The sequence below is a fragment of the Moschus berezovskii genome, chromosome 4 (genome assembly GCF_049115385.1).
Source record: "Moschus berezovskii isolate FMDL1 chromosome 4, NW_MosBer_1.0, whole genome shotgun sequence".
Taxonomy (NCBI): Eukaryota; Metazoa; Chordata; class Mammalia; order Artiodactyla; family Moschidae; genus Moschus; species Moschus berezovskii.
Window position 1 is genome coordinate 88,712,932 of NC_142463.1, and position 13,124 is coordinate 88,726,055.

Consider the following 13,124-nt stretch of genomic DNA (forward strand, 5'->3'; position numbering starts at 1 on the left):
GTAACTGGGGAGTTGCCTTATTAGCTGTAGTCACTATGAGCCCAGTGCTTCCAAGACTTGGAAAATTGAAAAAGTGATTTGAATTGGCAAAAAGAGGCTTGCAACTCCGAAGTCACCCACTTTCTGTGACTATCACCGAAGATATTTATTTCCCCATGAAGAGCCTCTGAATGAGTCAAACTGCTGCCATCCAACATGGTGCACCCTTTTGTTCACAATTCCTATCAAACTCCTTCCTTCAGCTTCCTGTGTGCCTCACCCATTCACGGTTAACTTCAGTATGTGAATTAATCCCTGTCTAATCATCCGTGGTTAGAGTAGCAGAGCTAGTTTTGTTCAAGATACGTAACAACCTGGGAGTCTGCTTTCTTTGGAAAAGTAGGAGGGAAAAAAATATAAAAAAGTAAGCATTTTTGAGGACTCTTGATTTGTCTAGTACACATTTCATGGGGGAGTAAACAAATGAAGTGTGGCTCTAAAATTTGGAAATACAGGAATTTCCCTGGTGATCCAGTGGCTTAAGACTTCGTGTTCCCAGTGCAGGGGACCCGGGTTGGATCCCTGGTCAGGGAACTAGATCCCACATGCCACAACTAAAGATTCCTACATGCTGCAACAAACACCAGGTGCAGCCAAATAAATAAATATTTAAAATAAATAAATAAAATGTGGCAATAGGACTCCTTTGTGGAGCAATGGATCCCCTACCCCTAAGAACACGGGCAGACACACACAGAATTTGACACAAATTTCTTGGGAGCAGTGATCTCATAAGACTTATATGTGGAATCCTAGATTGAGGACCTCTGTGCTTCTGGGCCTCTAAAGGGAAGAAATGTTCTATAGAAGTGTCATAAGAGCAGATTTATATTCCATGTCCAGAAACACCTTCTGACCTTTCAACTGCCCCGTAACGGATCTTTTCCATCTTGAGGTCATGAGCGCCTCATCACAGGAAGTGTCAAAGCAGGGGCTGCAGGACTGTTTTGCTCAGATGTCCCTTCGTTTGTTTGTTCATTCACTCTACCACACATACCCCGATCCACATACAGCAAGAACTCCTGTGAGTGGTTAGGAATAGAAAAGTGAAATACAAAGGTGAAGGCACAAGAACCCTTGTCTGTTCTCAAGTATCATTGTTCGGTAAAGGAAACTGAGACATCGATGTTCACAGTGCATGGTGACAGGTGCTATAAGAGCCTGTGGGTAAAGGGCTTACGAGGCCAGAGAAGAGAAGGGAGAAGACTTACAGTGGAATCCTGTGTAGGACCCAAGGTCCTACAGATGACTCCTAAGTTCCCTTCCAATTCTGGGATCCTATGTAGTATTTGGGACTAGAGAGTCCCTTGGACTGCAAGGAGATCAAACCAGTCAATCCTAAAGGAAATCAGTCCTGAATATTCATTAGAAGGACCGATGCTGAAGCTGAAGCTCCAATACTTTGGCCACCTGATGTGAAGAACTGACTTATTGGAAAAGACCATGATGCTGGAAAAGATTGAGGGCAGGAGGAGAAGGGGACAACAGAGGATGAGATGGTTGGATGGCATCACCAGTTCAAAGGACATGAGTTTGAGCATGGTCCAGGAGTTGGTTGAAGGACAGGGAAGACTGGCATGCTGTAGTCCATGGGGTCACAAAGAGTCAGACATGACTGAGCGACTGAAACGCAATAACAACACACGTAGCGCTGGGGCCAATAAGTGGTTTGGGAGGGCTTTATGCATGCCCTCCATGCCCTGCAGATGTATGACATATGTAGAAAAAATAAAAAACACCAATGTATTCGCTATGCAAAGTACAAGTTTTCTGGTTGCCTCACTTCCTGCCGCTCCAATCAAATAGCAGCCTCATAGCCTGCCCTATGCAGAAATTCTGGAACTGCTACTGATTCTAAGGTTGTGTATCTTGCAGTCATAGGCCTGACCCCTTTCCAGAGGTGGTTGTTTGATGGAGCATCCTCAGTCTACTATTGGGCCTGGAAAGGCAGGGATTGCCCATGAGAATGAGCTACTGAGGATGAGGACGGGGCCGGGAGGGAGTGTGGTTGAGCACGTCCTCCAACCCTGAGTCATCTCTCTCTGTTTGTTCCAACAACTTTGAGGCTTGAAAGCATTTCCTTCCCTCTAGGTTTTCCTCATTTTCTTTGCCTGCTTCCACAGACAGTACACCCGCCCTCTCTCCCTCCCACCAAGGTCACCACTCAGCAGGCTTTGATAAATGTCATCTTTTTTTTCTGAAAGTCGCCTTGGAAAAAGGCAATTTGACTGCAGTGAGGCAGAACAGGGAGCTGAACGCCAGCCGCCCTTTATCGACCAGAGCCCAACTCCAGGAACAAAATGAGGCGGAGTGTAACGCTGCCCGGGGCTCCTGGTGATCCCCAGCTGCCTCTCTCCAGGGATTTGTTTGCTGTGGGTCCTGTGGTCAAGGCCCTCCCTCCCTCTTTTGGTCTCCCTAGCCTTTTGTCTTCTGCCACTTGTTTCCTGGCATGTAACTAAAGGTCCCCAAGAACCCCCACTGCTCTGGGGGTGGGAGCCCTCTCCACTGTGCAAGCAGTGGGCTGCTGATTAGAGCAGGGAATAAATAACAGCAAGCTAATTATCTCCTGATTGCGGCTTGCCTCACTAACAAGGCCGGGCTGGAGTGGTGATGCAGCGGTACTATTCCAAGCATGCTTCTGGGTTCAGGGAAATTTCCATGCCTTTCCAGTCTGGAGATTCTTTCCCTTCCCAGATGCTTTGGAGTTTTAACTGGAGATGTTCCCACTCCTGCTTCACCTTGGAATTGAGCAACTCACCCCAGACATGTTTGTGTCAGACCCTGGTGGGTGATGGGTGCTGGCTTCTCATATAAGCAGGGAAAGGCTTTCAGGGAGGCTTGGGGGTTGGCCAAGGTCATGGAGAGATGTGTCCTCAGGGACCACACTCTCCAACACTTAGTATCCTAATTACATCTGCTGCTCCAACTGCTTGAACTGAGTGGCTCCCATCAGACCTGCAAGCAAAGTAGAAAAGTGCTAAGAGCACTGTTCTGGGGTCTAGTCCTAGCCTTGACTATCTCTGTGACGTTAAACATGCTCCTTAATCACTCAGGTCATCAATTCCCTATGAAGTGACAGTTAGGCTTTTCTCTATGAAATGAAAGCTAGGAAAACCTTGGAGTTTTGCCCAACTCTGGAAATATGAGTTTGTGAATTACTATAAAATTTAGACTGTGATACTGAGAAAACTCCCAAGGTCTTTCATGTCCACGTCTCCAGTCAGAGGTTTCCTTTCCCCTGTATTATTGCATTGTTCCCCACCCTCCCCACCCACTTGACCTGATGTCTCTAGCTCTCTTAGTCTCTAAAACTTGTCTGAAGAATGGAAGATGAGAACATCCTGTTCAAGAAGATATATGCTGTTCGCAGCCTGGACTGGGCGGACACACTGAACCAGTAGCTATCAGCCTATGAATAAGCCAGGATGTAGGAGTGACCAGGAACTGCTGCTGACCTCCTGTGTCAGAGGAGGAATTCAACTTGTCCCCCAAGCCCTTTGGACCATCTCAACTTTGGGCTCTGTTACCACTGCCACACCAACCACAGAGTCTTCTTGCAGGAAAGGGTGGTCACCTTTCATCAGAGACCTCTGCAGGGTGAGTAAGTCTCCTGTCAGAGGTCAGGTCTTAGGCAAGTGAGGTGCTTTCATTTGGTGAAGATGAATCCATGAAACAGCAAATGTGGGTCATGGTTCCCTTGGGAAAGGGGAAGGGCTAAAAGGGGGTCTAGTGTCACGCTTGGGCTAAAAGGAAAATGTTACTTTTAACTTGGTCTGATTGATAGAAAGGGGCTTCCCAGGTAGCTCAGTGGTAAAGAATCCACCTGCCAATGCAGGAGGTACAGGAAACTGATCCCTAGGTCAGGAAGATCCCCTGGAGGAGGAAATGGCAACCCAGTCCAGTATTCTTGCCTGGAAAACTCCAGAGAAGCCTGGTGGGCTACAGTCCATGGGGTCGCAAAGAGTATGTGAGCACACAACCCACACAAACACACACACACACGCACAAACTGATAGAAAGAACCCTCAAGTAGGGATCAGAAGGTCGCCTTCCACATGATACTTTACCACTTCTAAAGGGTAAACATGAGCAATTCATTTACTTTCTGCATTAGTTAGGGTGAGCTAACTGACCTGACTAATAACCCTGAAGTCTCAGTGGCTTATCACAATACAAATGGACATCATATTCACATAAGGGTTGAATGCAGATGTTCAGTTGATGGCCTCCCACAGGGTGATTCAGGAACCTAGAATTATCCATCTTGTGGCTCTGCTAACTGTTTCAGGCTTTGGAATCCTCTACTGAATCCTCTGTATTCAGTCAGCAGATGGAGTAGAGACTGGGAGCCTGCAGAACTGTGTGGAAGGTTTTATGGGTCTAGAAGTGGCTTTCATTACTTCTGCCCACATTCCACTGGCTAGAACTCAGTCATGTGACCACACCTGATTGAAAGGGAGACTGAGAAATGTAGTCCCGCTTGCACCCAGGAGGCGAAAGAAATGGTTTGGTAAACAACTAGTCTCTGACACACCTTTTTAAAAAGTTTGTTCCTGAACTTACCAGTAGAACAAAGATTCTCTTCTTTGTCATCTTTACAAAGTCAGAATCGACATAAAATAAGAAAACAGATTATGACAGTTTTATATAGGATGAAGAATACATACATATTATAATCTGTTTTTCAGATTCATCGAGAAATAATTTCATAAATACTGACTCTATTAGAAACATTAAAGGTCCTCTGTTATTGGAACAAATGTCTTTAGGTTATGTGATGTATCTGAATGACTGTATCTGTTTTCACTATGTGATGAGAACAAACTTCGATAAATCCAGTCCTTGAAAAATGACAAAATGTGCCCTTCCTCTCCTATTTCCCTTTGATATAGATGGAGGATTCAGCCAGCATAGCTGATGTGGTCAGTGAGACTAGGGTCAAAATTTGGCCAGTGCAGCCAGAATGTTTGGTGAGGCTGGGGCAGAGAATATGGCCCGTATGGTTAGGAGATTGATTGAAAGTAGAGGACTTGAGAAAATAATATGTTGAGGATAATGGGAGCCATATTTCTCATGGTTTCTTAGTGAAAGGAGTTACATTTATAGAAAGGAAATAAGCTATCAGAATTGGCATAATTAGTTTGAACCCATGTTTTAAACATAGATACATAGATGTAGGGGTGTGTGTGTGTGTGTGTGTGTGTGTGTACATACATATTTCTGTTTCTGTCTGCTGAGAGGTCCTATAAGCAATGATACCCAAATAGCAGTGAACACACCAATCACTCAGCTCCTTATTTCTAAAGACCATTTTCCACTAAAAAGAACCAAGACTCATCAGCCTAAAAATTTATAGTTGAACCCAGAGCATCTCCTTGTGCTAAGAAAGTATGGAAGTGCTCAAAGAATGATGGAAACAAAAGGATACATAATCCAGATCGGAAGGATACATGCCGGCCAAGTCTGGGACAATTGAGGCATCGAAGTAACTAATTTTAGTATTTGTATTCAGTGATGCTAAAGCTGAAACTGCAATACTTTGGTCACCTCATGGGACGAGTTGACTCACTGGAAAAGACTCTGATGCTGGGAAGGGTTGGGGGCGGGAGGAGAAGGGGACGACCGAGAATGAGATGGCTGGATGGCATCACCGACTCTGTGGACATGAGTTTCAGTGAACTCCGGGAGTTGGTGATGGACAGGGAGGCCTGGCGTGCTGTGATTCATGGGGTCGCGGAGAGTCGGACACGACTGAGCGACTGAGCTGAACTGAACTGAACCCATTGAATAAAACAGGAATGGAGAGTTAATACAGATACAAATAAATACCTGGTGAGAAGGGCAGGCACTAACTTACACTGGAATGCCAATTGATAAAGACAGAAAAGAGAGGAAATTAGAAAATCACCATTTGGTTAGCATCATAGTAATAAAGGACTTAGGTAAGAATACGGCTGCTAAAACCTGTGGGTGAAAATTTGATGAGGAACCTGATATTTACACAGTTTCAGCGTATCTCCCCACAAATGCTTATTCATCTATAACGACAGTACTTATAACTGTATTTACAGTGGAGAAATTTGGCTGACATGATCCTAACTAACTGATAAAAGTTAGCATGCCTGGGGACTTCCCTGGCCATGGGAACCATGGTCCAGTGGTTAGGAATCTGCCTTCCAATGCAGGGGACATGGGTTTGATCCCTGGTTGGGGAACTAAGACCCCAAATGCCATGGGGCAACTAAGCCCGCACACACTGCAACTAGAGAAGCACGTGAATAGCAGCGAGAATCCCGTGGGTTGCAACAAGAGAAGCCCATAGGTGCCTCAACCAGGGAAAAGCGAGGGTGCAGCCAAAAACACAAAAAGCAAGACTGAAGCAGAACAAGTCAACTTTGGTGTCTCTTTGGAGATGAACTGAGAATACAGCATCATTTCTGTAGCATTCCTGATAAAAGTGCTTAACCTGAATCCACTCGTGAGGCCACATCAGCCAAACCCAAACTGAGGGACATTCTACAAAATAATTGGACAGTAGTGTTTGAAAATGTCAAGGTCATGAAATATGAAGACAAGGAAAAGCCCTTCAACGCTCTGAGCCTCAGATAATAGTCTGCATCTCCTAAGAGTGCCATGTGGCTTAAATAGTAATGATTGTGACACTTTTTTTAAGTCATAAAATATGATACCAAATGTAAATCACTAGTAGTATTATTCTCCCAGAAAACTAAAACTAATAAATGCAAAATTGTCCCTTCAGTCCTGGCATTTCTCTTAATTCTTCAACCAGTTACCATCACAACATGTTATACGCAGAGACGCTGATCCTTTAATGGACTGTGAACTGAGAAAGCCCAGCACCTAGGAAGGAAGGACAATCGATGGCAGAGCCATGGATTGCTGTGGTGCGGGTGCCTGTGTCCCTGTGTGTGTGTGCACTCACATCCTGGCTGCTTCAATTTTAGGCCTCTTCTCTGTGAGCAGATGGACCCTGGGGGACTGAGGAATGCTGTTATAGATTCATAAGCATCTGCTGGTGGGGCCGGGGTAGTGCCTTCTAGAAGGAAAGGCCCTTTGCTTCTGTCCCTCCTGACCGAAGTCCTTGTGTACACAATGTTGTGATACAAACCACTGCTGGCAACTTGGGCATCAGGGTCCTAGCGCCACACACACACTGCTGACAGACAGCAGTGTAGGGTAATGACAATCATCATTCCTGTTTTCTGAAGCCTCTCACAGACATTCCCCCCCGTGAGCCTTAAAGCTGCGGCAACCTGTGAGGCAGACCCTGCTCTCTGCATCTTGTCACAGATCAGGGAAGTCCGACGATCAGAGACCAGGCCTTGCCCCAGTCCACAGGGCTAGTAAACGGCACCCACGGGATGCCCAGCCAGGACAAGGGCTCTCCTCATCATGGACGTTCTGACGGACACTCTGATGGGAGATGGTTCAGCGCTGGTGCCTTTCTGTCCCTTTCCAGGCTCTGTGCCCCTGGCTTCTCAGAGCTCTTTTGCCACAAGATCCCCATCTGAGGCACCTTATGCTAGGGTTCCCTCGCTAGGCTGTCCGACCACCCCTGCCCCCCTACATTTTGACTAGAACCATGGGGTTCAGCATCTTAGCCCCTGCGGCTTAAGGCTGTCACTCTTCCGTCTGCAGTCAAAGGAGAAGACGACGAGGATGAGGCCATCCTGCCGATGGCCCCAGGAAGCTGGCCTCTGGAACTCATTCCTGTGCTCTTCCTGATTCTGAGGCCAGTTGCGGTGCCATCTTCAAGTCCACACAGACATTTCTCTCCTCACGACGCCAGCAGAAGGAGCAATACCTAATTTCTTCCGATTCGCTCTATCTCTGTGAATCAGGCAGGAGGAAGTTCGGCAAGGCCAGGTTACTGCCAGACTCCCTCTGCTCTCGGCACCTCCTGGACCCAGACAGACAGATGGATGAACATCAGACACCGCAGTGCCCAGCTGGTCTCTGCTCCATCAGCTCCCTTGGTAGCAGCTGCTCCTGACTGGATGGAGGCTCCAGGAGAAGAAGCTGTTTCTGGCAGCAGTGGTGACCAACCTGCATTCTGCTTGGTTCTCAGAGGCCTGAGGAAGAGGGTGCACTCTGGGCTTGTTAGGAATCAATTTGTCAGATTTGTCAGGACGTGCTGGATCAGTCAGGGGCTTCCCCGATGGCTCAAGCAGTAAAGAATCCATCTGCAATGTAAGAGATGTAGGAAACATGAGTTCAATCCCTGCATCGGGAAGTTCCCTTGGAGGAGGAAATGGCAATCACTCCAGTACTCTTGCCTGGAGAATTCCGTGGACAGAGGAGCCTGGACCCATGGGCAGAGTTACAGTCCATGGGGTCATGAAAAGTTGGACATGACTGAACAACTGAACACACAGGCACATTGGATGGGTCAAGGGTGATCCATTAGACTTTGATCTAGTGGCTTTGGGAACTTAGAGCCAAGGCTTTGTGGTGGATTAGAACCAACACTGACCAGCTGGGAGCTGGCAGACTCAGTCTCAGATCTGCTCTAACCAGTTGAGCAAACTGCTTCTGCTCACTGGGACACAGGTTCCTCATCCATAACATGAGGACTGCATTTTAAGGGTCCTCTGTCCTCTGTGCTCATCTAGTCAAACCAGTCCGCCAGCTCTGCATGACTGGAGCCAAGCCTAGCAGGAACTCAAGTCTGTAGTTCAGGCCTTCTGACTCCCAGGATCAATTCACTGCTGATTCTGGAAACAGGGGCTGGTGGGATGTTTGGGGAGCAGAGGGCATGGCACATCCTGGCCTCTGTTCACGGGATAGGGGAACTGCTCAGGGAGTAGGAGCTGGACCCAGGGTGGTGCTCAGGGTGGGGTGGGGTGGGGTGGAGGCAGGATGGAGGGGAACCCGGTGGTTCCCACAGCTTTACTGGTAGCCTAAGGACATGTGACTAAAAGTCCCCAGGGCTGCATTAGAACTCATATAGCAGCAGTAGGAAAGGACAGAGAGAACTAAAGCAAAATGCTGAGAGTAGTTGGCCAGGCACAGAGAGCCTAAGGCATGTTAGTGTTTGCTTGGGCTTCCCAGGTGGCGCTAGTGGTAAAGAACCTGCCTGCCAATGCAGGAGACATAAGAGATGAGGGTTCAGTCCCTGGGTAGGAAGATGCCCTGAGGGAGGGCATGGCAACCCACTCCAGTATTCTTGCCTGGAGAATTGCGTAGACAGAGGAGCCTGGGGGGTTCCGGCCCATAGGGTCACAAAGAGTCGGATATGACTGAGGCGACTTGGCAGCAGCAGAGTTTGCTTTCTCTCTCTGTAAACTGAGAAGTATCGTTTGGGGGATTTTAGAGGTCTTGACACCTTCTAACTCTGTAAGTAAAAAGCCAGTTCATTGAATAAAGCTGAACTCCCCTCTAACAGCGGGCCTCCTGGGGGTCAGGGCGTGCGGGCAGCTTGCCTCCTGTCTTGGGTCCCGCTCAGCTGACCTGCTTGCCCTCCTCCTCCACCACCTGCCATTCCCCAAGGTTTGAGGTGTCCCCTCCCAACTCCTCCTGCCCCTGCGCCCTGGAAACCGAACCTGGCTCAGCCCGGCGGGGGGCACAGAGAGGCGGGGCCCTGGGCCAGCAGGAACAGCTGCCACAGGTGTCATCTTGCCTAGGGGGTGGAGAGAAGCTGGACTTTAAAGGGCCCCTCTGAGCCCAGCGTGGGTAACCTGAGACTCTTTTCTGCCCTTCTCATCCCCAGAGACAGAATACTCAGGGGGTCCCCATGGGTCAGATCAGGGTCAGGTCAGAGTCTGTCTCTCCTGCCTCTAGGCTGGAAGGAGCTGAGCCTGGTGTGTGAATTCCAAGGAGCTCAGCACACAGGCAGGCCGCTCCAGAGAGGAGAAGCCCAGCCCTGAGTGCAGAAGGAGGCAGCCACGAGGCGCTTCTCCCGCAGACAGACAGGGTATTGATCCTGCTCACACGCCCCCTCCCTCTCTCCACTTCATGGCGCAGCTAATGGCCTGGAAAAAACTGGCCAGCTGTTCCCCAGCTGTGACATAATGAGCTCAGGGACGATCAACGCCTGTTCCGGTCTCTAATTAGGCCGGGGAGCTGGCTGGGGTGAGACTGTGGCCTGTTTCCTGAGGCCACCACTTCCACTCTAGTCCCCAGCTGCTGTCTGCTGGCTGCCACCTGGGCCCATGCATCTGTGGCCAGGAGGAGGTAGCAAGGCCTTTGAGCGGCCCTAGGGAGTCTTCTGACCCAGAGCTCCTTCTCCAGAAGCGAAGAAGGAACTCTGTAACCATGTTAGTGCAGGTGGATAGGCTGGTGGGGAGGACCCGAAGATCCACACCCCCAGATTCCTGTCACATCCTCTGTCTGCCTGGGTCTGCCACTCTGTACAGTGGCTTTCAATTCCAATGCTCTAACTCTCTGCCCTGGACCCTTCCCTCCACTGGTCCCGAATGCCCAAGCCTGGGGCTGCAAGGAAGAGGCTGGTAGCAAGTCTGGCTCCTAGCCCAGCCTCCCTCTGCTATTTATACCTTCAGTCCAGGGAGGAATGGATTGGATTCTCATTGTACTCACTGCAGAGGAGGAAGTGAGGGAGGAGAGAGATAGAAAGGAAAGGTGTACGCTGAGCAAAGAAACAGAGAGACGGGGGAGCAGAGGCCCAGGGCAAAAGGCTCTGAGACTTAGAGAGTTCTGAGAACGGGCTAGGGAGGACAGAGGAGAGAGGTCGAAGGAAGGAAGCCAAATAAGAGACAAAACAGTGAGTAATGAGGCCAGCAGGGAAGAAAGAGAAGATGGGATGCAAGAAGCAGAACACACCCTCTGCTGGGTAAGGTCAGGCCCCAGGTGTCGGATCAGATGGCCATCAGGGAAACTGAGGTGCTGGGCAGAGTGTGTCCAGGGGCCTGGTGTGAAATGACTGGAGTCAGGAGACACTGTTTGGGGACAAAGAGGCACAGGGAACAGAGCTGTTCTGGAGGGATGCCAGAGATGGGTCGGTCAGGCAGGGACCCTCCCCTAGAATCGAGGCTGTGAACTCTGCTTTCTGGGGATGAGGGTGTGGGCTGGAAGCAGGGCAGGGGTCAGAGCAATGTGGGGAGGAGACAAATTGACTGTTAGGGGACTGGAGAGAAAAGGCCAAGGGAAGGGGTCTAGACTTCCTGTAGCCTCCATTTTGGGTATGTCTAGTCTGGTCCTGTGGCTTTCTGGGTAGCTTGGGCCTGGGAGGGGACACTGCTCAGCCAGCCTTCAGCCCTCCTACCATTCACACTGTCACACACAAACCAATCCAATGGAACCCTTCAGAGGAGTCTTTCTGGGGCCTGGCTGATGCCATTCATCCCTTCCTGGGTCCCTTCCCAGTTTTAGGACTGAATCTCTTTCTGGCTGTAATTCCCAGAGGAATGACCTGATTGGTGGAGAAGTGCCCACTGCTATTTCCTGCATCCACTCCTTTACCCCCAGGCCCTGATTCTCTCAAGTTGCCAGGGCCCTGGAGAGAGAAGCCACTTGATGTCAGCAGCTAAGACTCAGACTCAAAATTTAGAGCTGCAAAGGACTTTAGAGAGCACCTAAAGGTCTAGTCCAACCCTCATTTGGAGCTGGGGCTCAGAGAAGTGGGGAGAGTAGCCCCAAGGGCACTGCTCACTCATGCGGGTGCAGCCTTTGGACTCCCAGAATGCTAGCCTGCCTACCTCTTCCGACCCACCTCCTAGGAGTAGGAGAGATGTTTCTCTTGGGATTCTTGGCCCGCTTACCTGGCCCTCCATGCATATATTGTAGGAGTCTAAAAGGTGAAAACTGGGGCCCACAAGACAGCAAGTCCCCCAGGAAGGATACAGCTGATGAAGGTTTGGAAGTGAGGCGCCTCTACCTGGAAACAGCAGACTATTTGCAGCTCTGTGATCAACACTGCCCTCTTGTGGCTACTTTCTGTCAGGGACGCCTAGAGGCTCTGAAATGTAGCAAGCAGTTGGTGTCTTCTCTCCTTCAGGTCCTCACTGTCTATGATCCCCTGTCCCACGGCTAATTTAGACCCTCCGGGGCTGCCCTTCCAGGCTAGGCCATCTGAGAGATCACACATCATTCTCCAGTAGGGTCCTCATGTGGGTGGGCCAGGACTGACAATCCATCCCTCTCCACCTTGCCCAGAGGGACTCCGCACAGGCTGTCTCTCCATCCCTAAAGAGCTCTGGCTCTAGAAGTCTGGCCCTTCCTTGGATGTAAGGGCATGAGAATTGAATGGGGATGGGGATCCTGTTTTTAAGTGGGTCAGAAATGGAGGGAGAGGTCTTTGGAGGAAAGAAAACTGGGAAAGAAGCCTAGGGCTCGTATCCCTGTGCCCAGCTATGCCCAGTCTGGAGAAGGAAGGGTCAGGTTACCCTACCTCTCAGTTTGTCCCCAAGGGCTGAGTACATGTCACTTAGGGGGCACTGTCCCAACGATGTAGAGCAGGGATGCCCCCTACAGTCTGAGCCCGGGCACTGCTGAAAGCACTCCGTGGAACCCAAGTTGGGAAACCCAGCTCAGCTCTTGGTTCTCAGGTCAGAGCCCATGACCTGGCAGTGAGTGGGCAGCTGGGCAACCTGCCCTGGGATGAACAGCTGGGTGGTCCAGGATGCCCTGTCCCTGCAGATCAGGCTGGGCGGCATCTTATGACACATAAATCTAGAAGGCAGAGTTTCCAGGCATTTGAGTTGCCACTCCGCTCTTCACCTCCCCCACAGAATAGATATGCAGGTCACCTGTGAAAGCCCTACCTGGGTGCAGGGGTGTCATCTGGTCTCTACAGCACTTCATCGCTGATGGCCCCTTTCCTCTGAGTTCACGCTGTCGTACGTTCGCAGGCACTGTCTCCATGATGATCTATGTGTTTTTTTGCGCCTCTCTCTAAGCCCGAATGAAAAGGAAAATTTCCAGCCTTGAGTTCAACCCCTCATTCTGGAACTTGTGGTTTCAGTAAATACTTATCAACTGACTCACTGAAAGACCGGAGGTGGGGCGCATCTGTGGCCCTGGGCTTCCCTGCCCAAAACACTTCTCAGTGCTAACTTTTCAGTCTGGCTTACCAGGCCTTCACGGTCTAGCCTGTCTACTTCCTCTAT

General features: G+C 49.7%; 1 pseudogene; it reads left to right on the forward strand.

Annotated features, from left to right (window-relative positions):
- The window catches only part of LOC148778079 (uncharacterized), a 20,014-nt pseudogene extending 10,293 nt beyond the window's left edge, over positions 1-9,721 (forward strand).
- The last annotated feature ends 3,403 nt before the right edge of the window (positions 9,722-13,124 follow it).